At 41.8% G+C, this 24768-nt stretch overlaps 1 long non-coding RNA gene across 2 annotated transcripts in view; it reads right to left on the minus strand.

The window, feature by feature from the left end:
- LOC144685292 (uncharacterized) overlaps positions 1-24768 on the minus strand; it is a 268208-nt gene that overhangs the window by 138721 nt on the left and 104719 nt on the right. For both annotated transcript variants that reach the window (XR_013577697.1, XR_013577698.1), the window contains exon 3: positions 6690-6803. This is a non-coding gene — a long non-coding RNA (uncharacterized LOC144685292). The remainder of the gene's footprint in view (positions 1-6689; positions 6804-24768) is intronic.

Genomic DNA, 24768 nt, shown 5'->3' on the forward strand with positions numbered 1-24768 from the left:
CCCTATCTTAGAATCACAAGCCATCCCACAGTGAGGACATTGGTTATCGGCGGGTAGAGGTGGTGGTGGATTGCTGGATTGAGCCGCTACCCTCTTTCGGTCTCTTTCGCCATTCTCTCTCAAGGCTCCTCTTGATGATTGGAAGGACTTGGCACAATTTTTGATGATGGATCGCCATGTTGGGTGTGATGAGGCATCGCTTTTCCCTGATGTTAATAAAGCAGACCTTCATGGAAGCTTTGAGATTGTCTTTGAAATTTTTCCTTTGGCCTCTGTATGAACTGACTCTCTGGCATAGCTCTGAGTAGAGCACATGTTTGGACATTCTTGAAGCTGTATAGTGCTCTGGAAAAGCCACACTTTGACCAGAGTGCAGTTTGGTCAGAACCATACATTGAAGATAACAAATAAGTGCAAGAGTGGGCCATTTGGTCCCTCAAGACTGCTTTGTCATTTTATAAGATTACAGCTGAATTTCTGCTTAACCCCACCTTTCCACACTATTCCCATATCCCTTCATTCCCTTAGTATCCAAAGGTTAATTAATCTCTGAGTTGAGTATACTTGATTGAGCATCCACAGGTCTCTGGGATACTCTTACATTTAGAAATTTCTCCTCATCGCAACCCTAATTGGTCAACCTCTTATTCTGAGACTATGACACCTTGTTTTAGATTCCCCAGCCAGGGGAGATATCCTATCAGTATTTGTCATGTCAAGCCCTTGAAGAGTTTTATATGTTACTTTGAGATCACCTTTCATTGCTCTAAATTCTAGGTATAAATCAGTCTACTCAAACTCTCCTCACAGGTCAGTCCTTTCCTCCCAGGAATTAATCTAGTGAACCTTCATCTCACTACCCCAATACAAGTAAGGAGAGCGTAAACGTACACAGTGCTCTAGGTGTGGTCTCACCAAGGCCCTATATAATTTCAGTAAGGAAACGCTCAACTTGAGCAGTAAGGTCTAAAAATGCTGACCTGAAGTGAAAAGAGGATTGAGTTAATAAGAAACCTTTCAAATCTGAATCTTCATTCATGAAAGGAGTGAATGAGAAAGATTGTATAGAGGGCTATAGGATACTAAGTGAAACAACCCAGGCACATTACATTTTCAAATTGAATAACAAATGCAGGGCGGGGCAAATACACATAAATTGGTATAAATTTATAAAAAGGCAAATTCAAGACTGAAATCAGAAGGACAGTTTCATACAGAGTGATTAATACTTGGAATGGGCTTCTAGGAAGAACAGCGCAATGCTGTCAGTGAGGCAGAGAAGAACCACAGATTTCTGTGAAAAAATGAGGCAGATGTACCAAATGATCTCCCTTAATTATGCATAATTTGTGATTTTAACACCATTGATTAAAGCCCCGGAATTGTTTGTTTCCCAGTTCCTAATTCCTGGGGTATGATGCTTGATGAAGGGAGACTAAGAGAGGGGGAATTCAAAGAAATTATAAATGCTTTACAAAAGAATATTTAAAAAATAGACCCAGTTCCTTCACACTAGAATTTTCTGCCAGTACATATATCACTTAGCCCAAGGTAGCATTCCAATGCAGAACTACATCTTGCTGCTTATTTTATCACCATATTGTCAATGATCTTCTACAAAACAGAATCCACAAGCTTAAATCAAATGCGTGAACAATGCCGATTGCCTCAATGTATACTCAATCAATTTTCAAACTTCTACTCCGCAGTTTTAAAAAAGTATTTTTTTTAGACAATTGATAGAAGTGAACTTTTTTGTGCATTGTCTCAAGTGTTGAAGTGAAATTACCTTAGAGGGGTTGAAGGCCGATATCCTCAATAATTAAAAGGAACATCTCTTAAAAAAAAATAGTTTATGAGTTCAGTACAAATTGTGAAATTTCAAGCCAAGTAAACCATATCTCAGTAACTGATAGATGCGGCGTGGTTCTAAACTGTCCTAAATACCCTGCACCAATGCCACTGTTGCATTGGTGTTGAAATGTTTAGTGGGAGCATTAATCAGGGTACAGGAAAGCAAACTGCCTTGCCAGGCTCTTTTTATATTTGCTATCTGTGCCCTATCTGATATGGACGCCTCCTATCGCTGAAGTAGGAGAGGATATCATATAGTGAACCATTAGTTGAAAACTCTATCCCACATTTATGTGTTGCAATAATGCACTGGCTTCAACTTCAATTGATTTTAATTTGGATATTTTACAATAAACATAATTGAAAAATTCCTGCTTCTAAAATCTGAAATCAGAACTGATATAATCAATTGATTTAAAGAGGTCAATTATTGATGTTATGACAGTCAAACATTGAATGAGGTGATGCCTACTTAAACTGTGTGCCTGGTCTCAAACTGGTTTCTGCACCATAGACCACAAATAACACCACAATAACAATGAGGTTGCTGGGGAATACCACGACCAATTTCAAACCAATTAATGTTCTTGATATGGCCCTTTCGGTGGGTCCAACACTGGCCTGTTCAGTGAGTTTATATCACTGTCCCATTCATTGGGTCCAACCCTGGCTCTCACAAGGGGTTACATCACTGGCCCATTGAATGGGATCCATCACTGGCACATTCAGTGGTTCCACCACTGGTCTGTACAGTGGGCTCCATCACTGGGTCTTTCAGTGGGTTCCATCACTGGCCTGTACACTGGGTTACATGTATGTTCGTAACTGTAGGAATAACCCATTGCAAAATGTGCCCCAATTCAATTTCTCAATTCCACTTTCAGAAAAGCATCCCCTTTCTACAATGTAATGCAATCTGAAACACCAAATGTCAAGAAAAAGTCAAGGCAGGAAAAGGTTTTCAGATCACCCAGTTTCAAATCCCAAGTGCTTAATCCATTCAGTTGCCAACATCATGATCTAGTGTTACATCACTGGCCTGTATACTGGGTTACAAAACTAGTCTGTACACTGGGTACACTTCTGGCCCGTTCAGTGGGTTACACACTGGCCCATACAGTGAGTTACATCACTGGCCTGTAAACAGGGTTGCAAAACTGGCCTGTACATTAGGTACATCAATGGCCCATACACTGGGTTACATCACTAGCCCATTCAGTGGGTTACATCACTGGCCTGTAAACAGGGTTGCAAAACTGGCCCATACACTGGCTACATCCCTGGCCCATTCAGTGGGTCCATCATTGTCCTGTTCAGTAAGACGTATGCAAAAACATTTTGAAAAGAGCTAAGCAGTTCCGGCACCATTTTTTAAAAATTGGCTACAAAATTTACTTACATAATTGGCAGATTTCTTTTACATTGAGCTATGATGATTTGGAATACACTGCCTGAATGGGCGGTGGTAGCAGATTCAATAATAACTTTCAGGAGCAAGTTTGACAAATACATGAAGAGCTATGGAAAAAGCGGATAGGACTAATAGGATAGCTCTTTCAATGAGCCAGCACAGGCACAATGGGCCGAATAATCTCCTTCTGTGTTGCATCATTTTATGATTCGATGACAGTAGTGTCTGCACTTAAAAACAATTCATTCGCTGTCACTAACTTTTCCAGGAGAAAAATGTTTATATTTATGTAACTTGGAAAAACACCAAAGCTATTTAATTATGTGAGAATTTGGGGGTTTAAGGAGCATCTGTTAGATGAAGCCTGAAGTCTAAAATCTGATTTGACAGAAGCTCATCAATTAGAGGGATAAAAAACAGTGAGTTGCGGTATGTTTTTTAAGCCTATTTAAGTTAACATTTGCTTTATTTGCATGGTATCTTACACAATGGCTGTTAAAAGAGAAATAAATCAATGGGCAAACAATCTGGAGAAGTTCAATGACACCCGATTGTCTAGTTATCAATTACAAGTATATCAGTCACAAAGCGCACGCTAAGCAGAATACGGTGCCAATATCTATTGAAATGTCATTGCATCTAACTACACAGGACAAGCAATAAAATAATCAATCCTTTGGCACGATGCGCAGAGTCAAGAAGCTGGACTCCAGGCAAGCATAAATCACAAGCTGGAACACCTTAAACAGTTGGATGGAAACGGGAGTGGAATTAAGTTATTGCTTTGATTTGCATCTGGAAAATGAAGATCAGCTGGTACAATAGATATGTTGAGATCACCCAAGAGTGAGGTGTCACAGTCAAAGGGCATCCCAGCCAACTGTCAAATATTTTATGACACATTAAAAATACATTGATGGTAACAATTGCCTTCCTGACTCGGGATCCCTGTGCCGGACCAACGTTGACAGCTGAATTGGTGGAGGCGTGGATTGGCCAGGAGCCATGGTAAGTTTGTAAGAATTACTTTTGTGGCCTCCTCAAGGGTCAGGAGGAGCTGGAGTGCTTCCCCAGGTCCCAGCCTCCGCTGCCCCTACCTTCCCTCTCACTCCCCCATGCCAGCATATGCTTATTACATATCACATCCATAACTCAACCTTATGTCGGGGAGTGTTCCCTTGGGACTGCTGCTTTGGGACTCCAGCAATATCCTGTTCCCTCCCCCACCACTGCCAATTCCTGTTCCCACCCACTGGTTAGGCCATATTCCTGTCAGCTGGGAGCAGAAGACAAAAATGGAAACTTTAAACGAGGCCTGGCTGTTAAGATTGACCGAGCCTCACATCCCGCAAGACTTCCAATTGTGCGCCCCAGTTCCAGTCCCTGATACATAGGTGCTACCCCAATTTAAAATCGACCCCGATGTCTTCAACTGTGATACCAAGGGGAGAAAGTGGAGGGAAATATGATGTAAAACCAAAGTTCAAAGGACAATGAGGAATGTTTTAAGTTTTTTATATAAATATTTGAAACATTATAGCTAAATACACAAGTCAGAAATGCCTGCAGCAGTCATACCAATGACAAATTGTAGAAGGTACCTTCAATGCCCACAGCTAAAAATGAAGAACGGTTCTACATTTGCCAAAAAGCAGACTGTGATTAAAAATGGCTGCAGTTTTGACCTTAAGCTTGCACAATGAAAACTCAACATTTCAGGAGATTATCTGCACGCTCATTTACACTGAAATGACCAGTGGGGACAAAGTGCAAATGAGTTGTGACAAAGTCAATTACATTACTTTAAAAGCCTTAGAAACTGGTGCCTACTAGGCGCACAGTGAGTCGAAAATGTCCAAGTGCAGGAAACTTGTGAAGAAGGGTTTTTTAAAACTCCTGCTTGAAAAATTATCAGGAGGTTCATCAATGTTTCTCTTTCAGGTTAAGGGATGTGGGAAAATATGAAGTTTCCATGATCACTTAATAAAGCCAATGATCTCACACCAGTGAAGCAATAAGGTTATCTCAACTCTATCTAGCTCAATAGTTATGAAATTATTTAATTTTAAATGGAAACTCTTTGCCACATTACCTGGTGGCTGGGAAATATCTACTCAAGCACAAAAACGTAGTCCTCTATCATTTCTCAAGGGTTCTTCATTTTTCTTATATTCTGAATGTCCCACTGGGTCACAACCCATTACTACAAAATACCCCTCTATTAATGGCAGTTTATGGCTACTTTTAAACTGTATTTAAAGGGGGATGCCATATTTTTAGAGAAAATTTGGAATGTATCAAGTTCCTGATAAAGGGAACCAAAGGTTATTGGAGGTAGATGGGAATGTGGAACTTGAAACACAAACAGATCAGCCATGATCTTATCGAATGATGGCATAGCCTCGAGAGACCAAATGGCCTACTTCTGCTCATATTTCATATGATCGTAACTGCAGGAATAACCCATTGCAAAATGTGCCCCAATACAATTTCTCAATTCCACTTTCAGAAAAGCATCCCCTTTCTATAACGTAATGTAATTTGAAACACCAAATGTCAAGAAAAAGTCAAGGCAGGAAAAGGTTTTCAGATCACCCAGTTTCAAATCCCAAGTGCTTAACCCATTCAGCTGCCAATATCATGATCTAGTGTTACAAATTTAGCAGTGATGCCAAATAATGAACATCACCTTCTCAAGGGCAACTAGGGGTGGGCAATAAATGCTGGCCCAGCCAGCAAAGCCCACATCCCATGAATGAATTTTTAAAAAATCTTTATGTTGTAAACTTCTCCAGGTCCTATACTCATATTCTCCTAAATTTATTTTACTTGGGGACACGTAAAGGCATTAAGAGTGAGGAAATCTCTGAGGTAATTTTGATCTAACCCAGGAGATTGGCTGGAATTGCAGTTTTATAAATTGCCCCATATTTTTCTCTACTGCCTTCACTAAAAAGTGGGATGCACCCATTCCCGATAGTTTGCAGATAAGCAAGCTAGGTTAAAATTATCCCCGTCATTTCCATCTGAGTTGGATCCATACCTGATGGAAAGGCAGTTTGTGCCAAAAGCTTTATACCAGCCAGGCTCTAAAAGCCCTGACAACTAACCTCCTTCCTATTAAACTTCAGTTCTTAAATGCTAACTCCTTCTGTTTTCACAAGCATTTCATCTGCAAGAGGTCATGGGTTGAACAGATAAAGTGAGGAACGTGACTGAAATTTGATCTTACAGACCTATCAAGTCAAATCATGGAACTTCATTTATCCGTCATTGAGTCCTATTGCAGAATGGAATTTGGCAGGTAAATTTAGATCTTATAAATATGGCACAGCATTGCCCATTCACAGGGATTAAGACAAGCTCAAGACAAACAACAAAGGAGAAACATAGAAAGAAGAGAGACATTACATTTCTAAAGTACCTTTCTCGTTCTCAGAGCACCCTGGAGTGCTTCACAGCCATCGGTTTGTTCTTTGAACTGTAGTCCCTGTTGTTCTGCAGGCAAACACAGCAACCAATTTGGGCACAGCAAGTCCTACAAAGAAACAAATGAGATAAATGGCTAATTAAGCTGTTTTTGATGTTGTTGACCGAGGGAGACATGTTGGCAGGACACTGGGAGAAGTATTCTGTTCTTCCTTGAGCTGTCTCGTGGGATCTTTTACAACAAGCTATAAAGTAGATTGGACCTTAGTTAATGTCTCATCAGAAAAAAAACAGCCTCTCTGACAAGTTAAGTATGGCATCGATGTGTGACCTTATAATATGTGCTCGGGTCCATGGTGCTTGAACCCATAACATATCGGTGAGAATGCTATCAACTGACCCAAGATGACATTTCATGTAGATTTGCAATCTGGCCTCAGCTTTTGCTTTATCTCTGTCCTAATACTTACCTAATGTTGACGGCTTTATCTGTGAATTTGTCCAAAAGACTATGGATGTTGCAGCAACTGGAGCTTTCAATACTGAGAATGTCAAGTATTATGGAACAAAAGCAGCCAAATGGCATTGAGATATAGATTGTCATGATCTAACTGAATGGTGAACAGGCCCTAGGAACTGCATGGCCCACCCGCTAATGTTCCTACGAATGAAATAGTCCATTTATGGCAGATGGGTGCATGGCTAGAATCTGGTATCTAAAATTTCAAATCGTGTACTATTATAACATTGATAACTATTCCATTGCGTGTCAGAATTTTTACAACTTGGCATTTGTAATTTAGATTTGTGGTTAACATTGAGGAATTACATTTCTATGGGCCAGACAACATGCTCTAAAGGAATGAGAGTTTCAGACCTCCACCAATTCACTGCTGCAAGGTTTCTTTTTGTCAGTTAATAAGTCCGAGCATTTGTTTCCCCATCCAATTTTATCACCATAATTTCAATCACAAATAATACATCCTCCCTCTGGTGATTACGAAAAGCAAACTGCTGAACAGTCGGGTGGCTGCTGACCATATTAAACTAAGCAAGTCAATGCAATGTCTAAAGATATAAATACGTTAATTGACAGCATAATTAATCCTGTGTACATAATCAATGAAGAATACTGATGTGTCATGGAAAACAGAAGATGCTCAAGACAGACTCACTTTTCCAAATGTCAAAGTAGAGATGATTTTAGTCAATGCAGCCTCCCTAAGGAGACAACAAGAATACAATGAAACACCATGAAGGCAGCCTCAGTTGTAAATTAATACTGGTGAAGAATGATACTACAGTCTTTAACACAGCTATCAGGTATACTAACTGCATTCAATGGATTTCATTCTTTTAACCTCCACACTTCGCTTCCCATGCCCGGCAACAGATTAATTAATGGAGAGTAGTTGTATAGGCAGATTGTGTAGACAAGGACCATCCATGATCAGCCTGAAGTTGCAGAACTTGATCTCAGACAGTAATTTTTGTATGATGTATTTGTTAGTTTGGTGTGATATTTTAAGTTTCATTTTGCAATTTATTCTTTAAGCTAGGGACTCTAATTTGTTGGTCGATTTCCTCGCAAAGGCAGCTCAAATTTATTCTTTGCTTTCCTGGTGAAAACAATAGGATACTCAAATATTAATTGAATGTCATTTTGTACCTGGAACAAGGCAGATCTTATACCTTGCAATTGTTTTTATTGTTAATCGATAAAAGACAATGCATTATCCAAGGGTATGTCAGGGTACATGCAATAGGCAATGTTACAGGAGAATGCAAGGATTGAATGACACTTGCCATGTCTTCTTAAGTAGAGTAAAGGGAGGTTAAAAAGTTGGAATGGCTTAAGAGACATGTGTTAGGGGACAGGACATTTTTCTGCATAGATGAGTTAAAGGTAGATCAAATGGGCTTGCACATCTGTACCTATCTTGCAATGTGTTATGTGAGAGGAAATGAAAGGGTGCAGGGCTGCTAACAACCCAACTTAGCACAAAAGTTGTTTGTAATAACAATCTAAATTTCACACTTGGCTTGATAATTTAAATGTCTTAAGAATGCCCATAATAATCTTTACCATTCACATTGCAGACAACCTGGTGGGTGGTGTGTCTTCATTTCTGAACAAGTCAAGGACAAAGAGAACCAATAAACTGGTTATAAGGCAGTGAGGAACTGAGCAAAATGGGCCAGAGAGGTCCTGGGTTTGTTCCCTAGTTTGAGGAATGTAGAGGTTTCTGGTCGTCACCAGAGTATCAAATTGTGCATTTCAAGGGCAAAGGACTACTTAGAGCTGTTACCTAACTGGTTTCTCCTAACAGTTGCAAATTTGAAGGAAGAAGTCAAAGCTGTCTCTTCCAGAATAATGTTTTCTTTCCCTCCACCTTTGTCTCCCTAGGTCACACCTAGGGGAGGTATACCACCTAGTGGTATTGTCGCTGGATTAGTAATCCAGAGACCCAGGGTAATGCTCTGGGGACCTGAATTCAAATCCCACCACTGCAACTGGTGGAATTTGAATTGAAAAAAAAATCTGGAATTAAAAGTCTAATGATGACCATGAGACCATTGTCGATTCACTAAAGTCAATTCCTCTATCTGCTGGCCTACATGTGACACCAGACTCCAGGTCCACTGCAATGTGGTTGGCTCTTAAAATGCACTCTGAACAAGGGGTGGATGAATTAGGGGCAATAAATGCTGGCTTAGCCAGTGAGGCCCACATCCAATGAATTAAAAAAAACACTCTTGTGGCACTCATTGCAAAACAGCTTAAAGACACATGAATGTACCAATATGACCATGTTTCTAGTTTCCTTTCCTTCTCTGTCTCCTTATGACAGGATTGTTTAAAACTCTGGTGCATATCTTACTTTGCTTTTACTGGTCTGCCTCTGTAATTTGGATATATCTGGCAGAATCACCAAGGAAACAAGGAAGAATGGATTATGTTGTGTTTCCACCACTTCTGGGAGTTTCCCAGTTAGATTGAAAGGGATAAAGCTTCCACCTACCCTTTACAAGGTGGATGACATAAAGTTTACAATGAAACCAGGGATGGGGATTTCTTGAGCAGGAGTTCCCAGTCCTATAATTCACTAGGGGCTCGACATACGAGAAAGTATCAGTTTCCACAACTAAACATGTATGTCCTACTACTCAGTTCCGAGTCTAGCGAGTAATTTGGACCTTGAAAGAGCAAAAGGATATTTTTCAAAAAATACCCTGGATCTGCTATCTTTCTTTGTTTTGGTGGGGTGGGGGTGGTGAGGGGGAAGGGAGGCAAGGGCAATTGGAGCACTGCGCAAGTTAGGGTGAAATGCAGGCAATCACATCCCAGCCAGGGATATATGCTAAGTGGCATTGTTACCCACCTGTCTCATGCAAATGAAGTGGCCTCCCAATGAACCCCCACAAATGTCAATATGGGTAAGTAGCAGAGGGCATCAATAGGCATTGAGGGCTTTCAATAGACTTTGGATAGCTGTTTCAAAATTGAGATCGATGGTGTTTTAGACACAATGGGAATTAAGGAATATCGGGATAGCATGGAAAAGTGGAGTTGAGGTGGAGCAGCTTTGAGGGGCCATATGTCCTACTCCTGCTTGTATTTCTTGTGGTCCTGTCTTCTTAAATCAGCCAAATATGAAAACTGAACCTGCATCCTACCCACCATTCATGGCCAATGTGCTTTCATTCTAGTCCATTTAGCAAGTGGAAACAGATACTCCATCCCCCACCCAAGACTACAATGACATAGTTACGTAAATTATCTCCAGCTGCTACAGCAAAGGTAACATTTTACTGTATCTGTAAAAAATTAAATGACAAAATTTGCATGAGTATTGCCTCAATCCACAGGCATCAGCATTCACTTCTAAATTCAGGCCCCACATTTCAATGCCAGAATTTTAAATAAAGATTTTCGTGTCACGTCCAATGAAACATTTCCAATAACAGCTGATGAAGTTGTTATTTATTGAGTCGGTAAGAATTCAAGTGTTTGGCAATGGCTGTTGGCTGAACTTTCTATGGAACTGTTTATACCACTGTGGATAGTTTAAATTTTCTTTCTCTAAAGTTTCAAATATGCCATCACATACATTCTTCTTACAGCCCCTTATCTATGTTGAGCTATAAGGCAGAATCAAGTCCCGTTATATCATGTTCTACTTTAACTCATTCTTTCCCAGCTCCACAAACTTGTGAAAATCCTTCTGTCCACTTATTCTGGAATTTAACACTCCCCCTCCCCGCAGCACCACCCCCCCGCCACCCCACCGCAGTGTATGTTTTCATGCAGGCAGGGAGTGAATATAATACTGGGTGGCATGGTAGTGGTGCCATGCTTGCTGCTTACCCACCCCAGCCTTTGTGGGTATTTTACCCATGGTGGGGAAGGTGTCGGGCATTCCACTGGCCCATGGGCCAACTGAGGCCCTTATGTGGCCAACTAATAGCCACATAAGAGTCTCCGTCCACCACCGCTGGGATTTTACTCGCGTTGGGGGAGGTTGGCGCCAAGTGTCTAGGGCATCCGGTAAAACCTGGCAAGTTGTGTGGCCGGATTGGGGATTGTTGCTTTCTGGTTGGGTACCTTTTGCCCAAATGGAGGCAGACCCTCAAGGTATTTTGCCCCCTCTCCTTCCATTTCCACCCCTCCCTACCCTACCCCCCCACTCCAAGCCTGTTGGTCCCAGCCCCTCAACCCCCTTGCTGAGGCCTGCCAGCCTGGCCCAGGTTAAGTCTGGGCTCCATGAAGCTTGTTTTCACCGACTGCCTGCAGTCTCAGCAATAGCACAGCTGAAACAAGAGAGCTGCCAACCATTTGATTAGCTGGCAGTTCTCGGAGTCGTGAATGGCTCTTGAATGGGGGCGGAAGTCCCAACTCAAACCAACAAAAGGCCCGACAGCTGCTAAATGGATGTGGGGTGAGCCAGCCAAGCACAGGCGGGCTTACCTTGACCTTTGTCCTAAGGGGGTGGGGACCTGTCCCAACATAAAATTCAGTCCTTAGTGTTCCCTTCTGCCTAAGATCTTTTAAAACTCGGGATTGGCAGATCTTGACCACTTCATATTGTGTTACATCATCTTTCCTCTACTATTTTCAATAGTGGTGGTATTCTGCACTCTGGACCATTACCATATGAACTAGATCTCACAATATAAGGAAAAAGGCACATTTCGTACCTTTTTTTATTATTATTATTCATTCTTGAAATGTGAACATCACTGGAAAGGACAGTGTTTGTTGCCCATCCCTAATTGTCCTTGAGAAGGTGATGGTGAACTGCTGCCTTGAGCCATTGCAGTCCATTTGGTGTAGGTATATCTACAGTGCTGTTAGGAAGGCAATTTGAGGTTTTGACTCAATGACAATGAAGGAATGATATTGTTCCAATTCAGGATGCTGTGTCACTTGGAGCAGAACCTCCAGGTTGTGGGATGCCGTGGATCCTCGTCACCAGTTTGTTGTGAGTGGTGGCCGAGTTGGTACTATAGATACAGTTGATCTGCAGACACTTCTTGGATGGAAACATTAAGTTTATTAACAATATACTCAGCAGCAACTATACATGTGCTTTCAACTTCAACTCCATCTCTGCACTGCCTGCTGAGGTAGCCCACGCTACTCTCCTATTGGTTACTACAGATCATGTGATCTTCCTTAACAAGTATTATTCTTAAAGGTACCATATACACTAAATAAAACCATAATTAGTACATTCCTCCCCCTTTAACTTGGCTATACATATTTTTCAAGACAACATAATATTTACACTGGGTAAGGAATTTACAAGTCCAGTCTTTCAGGTGGTTTCCTGATACGTGTGAAACGTCGCAGCTCCACAACTTCAGATTCTTTGTCAGCAACCTCCTTCTCCGGAGCTGCCTAAACATCTGGTGCTTTGGTGGGCAGTTGCAGTCCTGTGTCCTCAACTCTTACAGAAACATCAGATGTGTCAGTCCTGGGTTGAGTATCCTCAACAGGATCATGATCACTGGTGGAGCCAAATCTTGGTGATTTGTCTCTCTCTTCCTTAAGTGGTCCACATGTTTATGGATGATCTGGCCTTCCACCTCCACATGGTAAGATAGAGGTTCAGTCACCGCACTTATTTCACCCGGTAACCACTTTGGTCCTTCCCTGAAGTTTTTCACTTATACCCTGCTCTCCCACGGTAAATTTCCTCTTGCAACCATGCCAGTTGTGTCTAGTTTTCTGGCTTCCCTGACCCCTTTCCAACTTCCCTCTAAATGCAGCATTATTAAGTTCAATCTCATCCTTAGACGGCATTTCAACAGTAACTCCGCAGGTGTGGCACCTGTTGTTGTGTGAGGGGTAGTCCTGTAATGAAAAAGTGCGCTAGCTTGGTTGCTAAGCAATTGCCAGTTAGCTTTTTCATGCCAGCCTGGAACCATCCTTTTGACCAGTCCGTTTGAGGAATGGTGGTACAGTGTAGTTTTCACATGAGTGATACCATTGAGGCTGATAAACCATTGAAACTCAGCACTTGTAAATGCCGTGCCGTCATTGGAAACGACTACTTCTGGTAGTTCGTAAATGGCAAAACTCTGACGTAGTTTCTCAATTGTAGTGCTCAACGTTGGTGACTTCACCTCATATACGCCAACTATTTTGAATGGGCATCGACAATGATCAGAAACATTGTTCCCGGGAAAGGCCCAACATAGTCAATGTGTAACCGCACCCAGGAGCTAGCTGGCCACTCCCATGGGTGTAACGGAGCTGTCACTGGCAACCTTTGCAGTTGTTGACATTGTACACATCGCTTTACTAAACTCTCTATTTTGCCATCCATCCTAAGCAATTATAGATAGCTGCGTACCAAGGTCTTCATTCGGGAAATTTCTGGGTGGGCACAGTGTAGTTCAATTAAAAGTGGCTCCCTTCCCTTTGAAGGAACTATCACTCGTGCTTCCCACAATAAGATGCCATCCTGGCTGGTTATTTCATGTCTTCTGTTGAAGTACAGTTTCATTTCATCAGATACGGGCTCCTGTGATCAACCATGTTGCACTTGTTCTCGTACTTGAGATAGGACTGGGTCCCAACTTGTCCAGTTTCTGATCTGTCAAGCACACACCGGCGAAAAAACTTCGAAATTTAACAGTTCTTTCTATGTGCCTTCTTCTTTCTAGCGCTGATTTTAATCTCAGCCTTCTTTTCAACTTCCATTTTGGCCAGACTAATCTCAGGTGTGAGCCCGACTTAAGTGAACTCAGTGGTTGAGTCTCCCAAAATTTCATCATCTGCCTGCTTCTTAGAAGACTCTGTGACTTTTGCCTCTAAAGTCTCTTTGGCTTCCTGTAACTGATTCTTCAGCTCTTCTATCTCTTTTTTGTATTTGTTTGCTGCTGCCTGGAAAATTGAGCATTGTTGTGTCTTCTCTGCCATTCATTCTTCATTTTGTTCAGAGAGGTGCTGAATTATTTCTGCTTCTCCTCATACTTTTCCAGAGGCACGAACTTAGACCTGAGGGAATCTTGCAGTGTGTGAAGGTCCTTTGGCAGGTTTTCTTTTTCCATTCAAAGGTTGTTCACCTCATCTTGAAATCATTCCTTAAGCCTGGTCTCTTCAAGTTCGTTTTGCTGTTCTACCATGTTTTGACTTAAGACAGCCTATATTTCTTCTGGTTCTTAAGTCCTTATATACTTCTTTTCCGAAATAGGAATGATTCAAGCTTAATTTTGGAATCTCCGTGGCCACTCAAGGCTGATTTCCCTTAGCCAATTTCTCCCTAGGAGGCTTAATCCTCTGCCTCTCAATACCAACATTGGTAGCTTTACCGATTGGCTTCCATAATTGACAGTTACTCTGCTTATGCCTTTGACTTGAATGTCTTCACCCATGTTCATTTTTAGCTTGGCAGCTGTTTCTTCTAAATGTAATTGATGTTCACCATAATTCAGATATCTGAAGGTATGTTCCGCAATTACTGTTGTGGGAGCTCCTGTGTCCACTTCCATTCTAACAGGTCTGCCATTTACTGTTACAAATACTCGTTCTGTCTTTTCAACCTTCAAATTAAACAATGAGTAAAACTCTGAATTTGTTGTTTCAGGCTCTTCAACATTGTAGATGTCACTGGGTTTTTTTCTTTTGTTTAAAAGCTTGCTTGAATCTTTCCTTGCACAGTCTCATTATATGCCCATTTCTGTGACAATAATTGCATTCGATTTTTTAAAAATGCCAATCATTGTAAGGCTGCTTGTTTCCACCTCCATTGAAATTATTCTTTGTTTTTGCTGCTAAGTCATTTTTTATGATTTTCCCGCTAGCAGGGGCTGTTTCCTCACTTCTCAGTAGAGTCTAGCATTTTCACACCCTTTTTGGCTGGAATCTCCCACCCAAAGTGGACCATTTTGCGCACCCTGTATGGCTTTTGAGTCTCTTACTGCTCTTTCCGTGGCCAATGTTATCTCTACCGCCTTCTTAAAATCCAAATTTGCTTCGGACAATAATTTCTTCAGAATCGCGTTCTCATTCGCACCACACACTAAACAATCTCTAAGCATGTTGTTTGGAGATGTACCAAACTCACAATGTTCCATTAACTGCTTCAAACTTGCCACATAACAAGCAACTGTCTCCGCCAGGGCTGTATTTCTTGAGTTAAACTTGAACTTTTGCATCGTTACCAAGGGCTTTGGCTTTCACGAGGTCCACGAATTCATCAACATTTTTTGACTCTGGGGCACTGGGTGCCATCAAACTATGAATCAAGCTGTAGCACAAGGCATTCAATGTAATGAGACTAATCGTCCATGGCTGCATTGAATGGATCAATTCTACCAAATTGCGGCATTCTGAGAGGGAATAACTTCCTCTACTTGAATGGAACCTCTACTTACAATTACTAGGTGAGGTACAGTGCCAATTTCTTTTGAACTTGATTTCATATGTTTAATCTTGTTTTCTCCTCATCGCCAGTTTGTTGTGAGTGGTGGCCGAGTTGGTACTATAGGTCGAGTTGATCCGCAGACGCTTCTTGGATGGGAACATTAAGTTTATTAACAATATACTCAGCAGCAACTATACATGCGCCTTCAACTTCAACTCCATCTCTGTACTGCCTGCTGAGGTAGCCCGCACTACTCTCCTATTGGTTACTATGGATCATATGATCTTCCTTAACAAGTATTATTATTCTTAAAGGTACATTGCACACTAAATAAAACCATAATTACTCCACAGGTGGTGGTGCTCCCGTGCATCTGCTGCCCTTGTCCTTCTAGGTGGTAGAGGATGTGCGTTTGAAAGGTGTTGTTAAAGGAGCCTTGGAGAATAACTGCAGTGCATTTTGTAGATGATACACACTGCTGCCTCTGAGCGGCAGTGGTGGAGGGAGTGAATGTTTAAGGTGGTAGATTGGGTGCTGATCAAGCGGGCTTCTTTGGCCTGAATTTCTTGAGTATTCTTGAAGCTGCACTCATCCAGGCAAGTGGAGAGTATTCCATCACACTCCTGACTTATACCTTGTAGATGATGGACAGATTTATAGGAGTAAGAAGATGAGTTATTTCACATGTTCATTTATCTCTATGTTGATCCTTTTTCTAAGCTTTTCTATTTCTCAGCTTTTGCTTTTTCAATGCTTTACTTTTTTTTTCCAGTTTTGTCTTCACCACTAATCTGGCACTGTGGATTATTGCAGCAGCGCCCCTTGCCATCCTCTGATACTGGAGGTCAAGAGCAGAGGAGAAAAAAGGACGTAATGGAGGTGGGGATGACCCAAAATCCTAATCTCCAACCCCTAAATGATAGGTGAACGTTAGTTTTAGAGAAAAGAAAGTGCAGGGCTGGAATTTACCAGCACAGGGGAGCCAGGATGACAGTGGCCCTTAAGGTGAAGGCAGGACAAATGCAAATGAGTTCATAGATACATTTAAGCAAGTCTAAAATTTAGGTCAGCGAAAAGTGATTCAACCCTTAAAACAATCCAAGTCCCTGATGCCTGGTGGTCATATTAATACTGAGTTCAGGGCACGCACCTCAAAATTTATACAAATTGCAAAGCAAGTTGTGGCAGTTGTTTCAAGTTTCCCTTTGGGATTCGAACAATTCAGCATTTAACATCGGCTGTGCCATAACAGAACACCACACCTGGAAGTTTCTCCCCACGCTGCCCCCCAAGCCACACACCATCCTGACTTGGAAATATATCACTGTTCCTTCACTGTCATTGGGTCAAAATCCTGGAACGCCCTCTCTAACAGCACTGTGGGTGTACCTATACCACAGGGACTGTAGCGGTTCAAGAGGCAGCTACCACTATTTTCTCAAGGGCAATTAGGGATGGACAATAAATGCTGGCTTAGCCAGCAGTGCCACATTCTCTCCTTTAATTCTCTCCTTTAATTGCAATTAATCTGATCTTGCCTTACAGATATCATGACCCCTATGGAGACCAATAAGGTGATAGAACCAAACTTCCCAAATGACCCCAACGAAAGAAACTGATGGAGAAGATTTCACTTTTCAAAACTTTTACTGTAGCAATCAGACCAAACTGAACTATCAATCAAAATGTGTTCAGTAGTTTATATGGTGGTGCAGTAGAAACGTCACTAAACTGGTAATCCAGAAGCCCAGGCTAATTTTCTGGAAAAACGGGTTCAAATCTCACCATGTGGTAGAATTTAAATTCATTTAACAAAATCTGGAATTGAAAACTGGGCTCTGCAATAATGACCATGAGCTATCATTGATTGACATTAAACTTATTTGGTTCACTAGGGGAGGAAATCTCCTTACCTGGTCTGGTTTTCATGTGACTCCAGACCCAATGAGACTGTCTCTTAACTGCCCTCTGAAATGGCCTAGCAAGTCGGGCAGTTAAGGATGGGCTACAAATACTGGCCTTGCCAGTGACACCTACATCCCATGAAAGAAGAAAAAAAGTAGAAACTATAAATTACACTTTAAAAAAACCAATACAACAAAGTTAATTCTCACAGGTTGCACTCTCAGCACATATGTGGCACGGTGGAGTTTCACAATTCTATTATCCTCTGGTAGAATTCACTTACTCTTCTTTATGTAGGATTTGATCAGCAAGAAGTCTCCGGCAATCGCTTTACTCCATCTGTGTTCAACGGGTGTGATTATCAAGACGCATTTCTGTGTGACCTCCTTCACTGTATGCATGGCAATCCTGTTGGCATTGCTTTCCCAAGGTCATCTTCTTCCTCCATTCAATAACACTCTCAGTACATGGTATGGTTGGCTCTGGTGTTAACCACCCAATCCCTCAGTGGGCCTGGACTGTTCACACACTCTTTAACTTTTAGTCTTTTCAGCGGGCTCACACACATCGTTTCACAGCCACTATTCTGATCACCGACTGAAATCAGATCTCCCGGCCTTGTTTATTCTTCCCAATTAGCTTCAGTTTCCCTAGAAACCTACCTGAAGCTGATTTCACAGCTGGAAATCCATTTAGCAAGCCCCTCCCAGAAACCAACTTGATTTCAGTTAGGAACTGTTTAAAAAAAAACACAAGCTTTGAAACTCCTATCGATGCAGACCACAGCTTGCAAATGGCGGATTTCACCACACAGGTTCCAAAATCCTGAGGTTGATGACTAGCCAGGCAGCTCTACCATTCATCTAATGCTGGGGTAGGAATCACAAGACTAGATCGCTGCCAGTTTCTGCCCGACATAATGGGTTTGCACTTTGTCCAAGGGTATGTCACAACAAGTAACCTGGATAGCAGTGTCCAATTGGTCAGCAAAGCAAATATTGCAGACTGTACAACCATATACTGCTCATATTTATTCTGCAGGGTAAGGGATATATGCTCTGTATCTGCATTAAGTTGTTCTTTATTCAACCGAGCAAGGGTTAAAGCACTATTTCAATGTTTTTGGTGCACTAGATTGACTGAATAAGTCTAAATCTCAGAATTCCTTATCGCCCTAGCACATCCGATCGTAATAGATGCGGCTCTGAAAGCCTTGGAGGGGTCCAGAGCTATAAATATCTTGCAGTCTACCATATATGAATCATCTGAGTATTTTCCTCAGAAAATATTGTGGGAACGTGCTTCTCCGCCCAGGCACCAAACGCTCAGTCCTTCTGATTTTAATTCCCTCGCCTTGGAGAACCACTTTCCCCGCATAGCTCAACTGAAATGAAAGGTCACTGCAAAAACAAGCCCTCTGCCTGACAGCTCTGCAGTACATCCTGTAGGTGTCAATGCAGTATGTAATAGGCCCGTCAGTAATGTAATCTCAGCCAAGCTTCCAGTCAGCTTTAGAACAAAAGTCAAATGTTCTCACTGCTTCAGTATCATAATGAGGATTGAAAAGATTTCAACGTTCTTGATCAATGAATTGAGTAAATCCAGGTTAATGGTTAAATCGATATGGCTCTGAAATGCTGTGAGAAGGTGTTAAATCTGAACTTCCAGCATTCTTTGACTGAAAAGACAAGTGGCTACCTCACAGTGTAAATGATTGCTTGTCAGTCCTGGGGTACCTCAGCTCCAGGAAACCTTTCTCTCCTCCTTTTGGGAAAATTTGCTTGGCATTCTTGTGCAAGAAGTTTGACAGGTCCCCTGATCCATCAGCCAAGATTAAAAGCTCATGACATGACAACTATATCCACATAACCCGCATTTGTGGCCCAGTGCCAAATTAACAGACTCTACCAGTTGAGTCCAAAAGAATAATTATTAGGCAAAATCAGTGTCATAGATCTCTCGTCTAGAAATTTATAGCTATACAGATTTGTAAGCAAAATCTTAACATGAGCCTATTGTCATCTCGCATATATTCTGTTCCCTGTGGGTACTGGGCATGGCAATGTGACACTGAAGCAGTTCACACAAAGCTCACTAAAGGCTCAACTTCACAGCTATTAAGTGGACCTTGTTATAGTACAAATCCTGTGACTGTACAGCACCCAGTAGGCTAAACACCTATTAAAATAAAAGAAATACTGCAAGGGGAGTCATACTCCCTTCAGTTGGGTCTTTGCTGGGAAAAGGAGTGTTGTATTTGATATGTTTCTTAACAACTTACACTTCCTGTGCTTGATAAGTCTTGTTGAACAAAGCAAGTTAGGGAACTTTCTTGAAACTTTCCTGACAGCTTCACAAGGCGGTTCTGATCGCTTCACTGGGCCCATTTCTTTGGCTGGGGCTGTTAGTGTGATGATCTGCATTGAGCTTTGGGTATCTCTATTTGCAAGTTTTTGAACAAAAGAAGATATGCCTGACAAGTTACACCTTTGAAAGCCCACTCGGACCTGTCTCTTTTGATTTGTCTTCAGGCGCCTGCCTAAACATATTAAAATTTTTGAATGATGCCGCATTGATGCGCACTCTTTCAACGTTGATTTGCAAACTAGGTCCAGGGCAGGGGTAGCTCCATCACTGGTTGCTCTAGTTACACTGCACTGATTTCAAAAAAAATATGGCATACCCTTTTTCAGAAGATCAGCACCTGTCCAACTTTCTGCACACAATTGCGGCTTGTGAGTCACTGGTGCATCACTTGGTAATTAAATTAAGGACAGTGGTTTCATCAACTTCCCTTTAAAAAGCAGCCAGCAGCAGGAAAGAATCTTTTATTTCTTTCATATTTCTGCCATTGAGAAGATTCTGCAGGTGGCAATTCGTAATTGTTTGTACTCATGTGACCTTTACCTGTGTCTTTAGCCCAGTCGCGTTTATGAAAGGAAAGGGCAAATACTCGTTAAATTTGTAGCTGGTCTGTGACCATAAGAGCAGAACATTACAGGTTCATCACTGAAATAAAAGCAAAATACTGTGAATGCTGGAAATCTGCAATAAAAATGGGGAGAAAAACAGAGTTAACATTTCAAGTCAAATATGACTCTTCATCAGAACTGAATGAGGGTAGAAATGTAATGAGTTATATGCCATCGAAAGGGGGGAGGGGGAGAAAGGTCAAAAGGGAAGGTCTGCGATAGGGAGGAGGATAGGAGAGATTAATTGACAAAGGTGTCATGGAACAAAAGGCAAAGGGAGTGGTAATGATTGTAGTAAAGAAACAAAACATTTGTCCAGAGTGAGTGTGAATGCCAAAATAATGAACAGCTTTGTCCAAAATCAAAACCATGAAAAACAAGATCCAGCCCAGCACACGGCAAAAAAAAACACAGAATCCAAACGGGGGACAGGGGTCTGAAATTGCTGAACTCAATGTTGAGTCCAGAAGGCTGTAAAGTGCCAATCGGAAGATGAGGTGCTGTTCCTTGAGCTTGTGTTCACCTTCACTGGAACATTGTAGCAGGTCGAGGGCAGAAACGTGAGCGTGAGAGCAAGACGGCGAATTAAAATGGCAAGCAACAGGAAGCTCGGGATCATGAATTAAACGCTAAGATGCTCTGAAGAAGGGTCATACAGACTCAAAACGTTAACTCTGTTTCTCCTTCCACAGATGCAATCAGAGCTGCTGAGTTTTTCCAACATTTTCTGTTTTTATATTAGCTCAGGGTCATGCTTGTGGACTGAATGGAGGTGTTCTGCAAAAACCGTCAGCCTGTCTGCATTCGATCTCCCCAGTGTAGAGGAGACTGCATTGTGAGCAGCGAATACAGTAGACTAAATTGAAAAAAGTACGAGGAAATTGCTGCTTCACCTGGAAGGACTGTTTGGGGCTTTGTTTGGTGAGGAGAGAGCTTAAAAGGGCATGTGTTAAACCTCCTTCTCTTCCCATGCAATTGCAGGAGGTAGGCAAAAAAAATAGTGTAAAACACTTCCATGGCTGAGTATTGGAGGAGAAACCCCTGGGGGCCAGGGGGGCTCCCTCCCCTGCCTGTGGCCCCCCCTTGGCTTTAACAATCCTTCTCTGCCTGGGCTGCCGCTGAGAGGCTGCACCCATGTAGTTGGCAGCCTCCTCACGCAGCGGTGGGGTCGGTCGTTGGAAAAATGCCGATGTCCCCATTAAGTGGCTCCTAATTGGGCCTTTATTTATGGGCATTGTCTGCCCGCCTCCTTAGGAGGGATGGGCAGCCAGTCCGATTCCTGTCCCACCATCGATAAAATTCCCAACAGCGGGACATAGTTGGGGAAATGATCTGACATGGCTTCCCGTGATTTTACTGTCTCTTCCCCACCGCCAACCCCACCCAGACACACCCTGCCTCCCGGGTAATGGTTAAATTCAGTCCATAAACTCTGATTCTCTCCTCACAGATGCTGTGCGACGTATTGCATATTTCCAGCATTTTCTGTTTTTAAGTAGAATAATGCCATGGATGCCGAAGTTGTCAAGGTCTTAATACAACACATAAAAGTTTTATATTTTGCTACATGTGACCATAGCAAAAAAGAGAATCAAACCTCTTCTCAACACTGGTTCAGATCATGCATTTCATTGTCACACCAGACTTGGCGAAGTACTAACTTGCCATAGTTAGCTATAATGTCCTGGTCTGACATGGAGCTGTCTGGGACCTGTGACTTGCAGATTTGGAAACCAGTCTGTTCCTCTCTTTTCCTTTTGTCCATATTCATTAAGAGCACCATCAATTGAAGGAGCGAACAATCCAAGTGCTTTTAGAGCATGCTCAAGCATGAATGCCATTTTTATTTTAAAAGCAAACAGTCTAAAAGGCACATTATTATGAAATATTTTGTGCCAGGGTCGTTTTACTACCTCATTTTATGATCAGAAATCATCTTTATTTGACAGCCTGTCATCCTTAGCTGAGGAAATACAGAGCAATGCCACTGATTTTGTTTAAGACTTGCTCAGCAAAAGAGGCATTATCTCTGCAGATTGGAAATGTACACATTGAGTCGTAGATGTTAGCATGTGGAAGTTATGGGGTTATTAACCTCATAACTTTTATGAGGTTCTCCCTACTTTTATGCTTTGGGTATGTAGAGGAAAACAACATTGAAGGTGTGGTAATCTGATGCGTAATATACCTTTAAGAAAAATGTTATAATGGAAGATCACATGATCTTTGTATTCAACAGCAGAATAGCGCAGGCTACCTTAGTAGTTAGTAGGAGTAGTCTAAAGTTAGAATCTGTAATGTAGAGATAGGGTATGAGTTGTAAGTACACAAGTGTAGCTGCTGAATTCCTTTGTAAATAACTAGAATGTGTTCTACATAAGAATTGTCTGCTGATCTACTCCGTCTATGGTACCAACTTGGCCATCACGAAACAAGCATGTAAACTGGATCCATTAGTCCAAGTAAACTAGTGACCAGGATCCAACGAACTGGCAATGAGGAAAAAGCAAGAAAAAGCAAGGAAGGATGAAAAAAAAGTAAGAAAAAGTGAGGGAGAAAGTCAAGTGAACCAAAATCGTATACCTCGCACAGCAGTTGTAAGTAGAATTTCCATCCTAGTCACCGAAGCAGTCCCCTCAAAGCTGCTGCAGTTTGGAAGAGTTGATTCTTTTGACCCAACCATGAATGATTGGTCTCATTATGTTGAACGCTTCACATACTTTCTCCAATCTAACGACATTGCGGGGGAGGAAAAGAAGCGAGCGACTCTCTTATCCACGTGTGGGATTAAGACCTGTGGATTGATTCGAAGTTTGATGGCACCCAGCCCCCTGGATACAAAGAGTTTTGATGACTTAGTGAACCTTGTGAAGAGTCATTACCAGCCTAAGCCCTCGGTAATGATGCAAAAGTTCAAATTTAACTCAAGAAATAGTGCCCCAGGGGAGACAGTTGCTTGTTATGTGGCAAGTCTGAAACAGTTAGCAGAATATTGTGAGTTTAGTACATCTATAAATTATATGCTTAGAGATCACTTGGTGTGCGGTATAAATGAAGATACGATTCAGAAGAGATTACTGTCTGAAGCAAATTTGGGTTTTCAGAAGGTGCTAGAAATAGCACTGGCCATGGAAAGTGCAGTGAGGAACTCAAAAGCCATACATGGAGCGCAAAATAGTGCCATTCTCCATGTTGGGCGGTGAGGCCCAGCCAAAAAGGGCACCAAAATGCAAGGCTCTGCTGAGAAGTGGGAAGCACCCACTGTTTGCAGGCAAATAAAAATAAATGACTTAGCAGTGAAAACATGGAATGATGGTAACAGAGGCGGAAGCAGACAACCTCGTAATGAATGGATGTTTTAAAAATCAAATGTTTTTGTTGTCATCAAAATGGACACCTCATGAGACATTGCAAGGATAGAATCAGGCAGACTTTCAATCAAAAGAAAAAACCCTGTGAGATCCATAATGTAGAAGAGCCTGAAATAACAGATTCAGGTATTTATTTATTATATCATTTAAAGGTAGGAAGAACAGAACTTATCTATGTAACAGTGAGGATGAATGATAGGCCTATCAGAATGGAGGTGGACACAGGAGCTTCCACTACAGTAATAGGTGAGCATACCTTCACGTAGCTGAATTATGGAGAATGTAAATTACATTTGGAAGAAACAGATGCCAAATTGAAAACTTACAGGGGAGAAGACATCAAAATCAAAAGCCTAAGCAGGGTTACTGTACAGTACGGAAATCAATCAGTAAAATTACCCTTGATGGTGGTAGCAGGTGAGGGGCCAAGCCTCCTTGGACGAAACTGGTTGAAAGAGATTAAATTGGATTGGACTGAGATCTTCCAGCTGAGAGCCAGTGGGCTACCTGAGCTCCGACAAAAATACACCTCAGTTTTCCAAGATGAACTCGGGAAGATCCAAGGGCTACAAGCAAAAATTCAAGTGGATCCAGACACAACCCACTGCCACCATCCCACCCTCCCCCCACCCCCGATTTATGAATGCAAGACCAGCACCTTATGCAATGCGGGAAAAGGTAGACGCTGAATTGGATGGATTAGAGAAACTGGGAGTTATACAACCTGTGCAGTTCTCAGAATGGGCAGCATCAATAGTCCCCCTACTTAAAACCAACCAAAGCGTTTGAATTTGTGGAGACTACAAACTGACTGTTAATTAAGTGGCAAAGTTGGACAGACACCCTATACCAAAAATTGAAGACCTGTATGCTAAGCTGGCAGGTGCAACTGCCTACACGAAGCTTTATATGAGTCATGCTTATCAACAATTGGAGTTAGAGAAGGCCTC

The sequence above is a fragment of the Cetorhinus maximus genome, chromosome 10 (assembly GCF_964194155.1).
Source record: "Cetorhinus maximus chromosome 10, sCetMax3.hap1.1, whole genome shotgun sequence".
Classification (NCBI taxonomy): domain Eukaryota; kingdom Metazoa; phylum Chordata; class Chondrichthyes; order Lamniformes; family Cetorhinidae; genus Cetorhinus; species Cetorhinus maximus.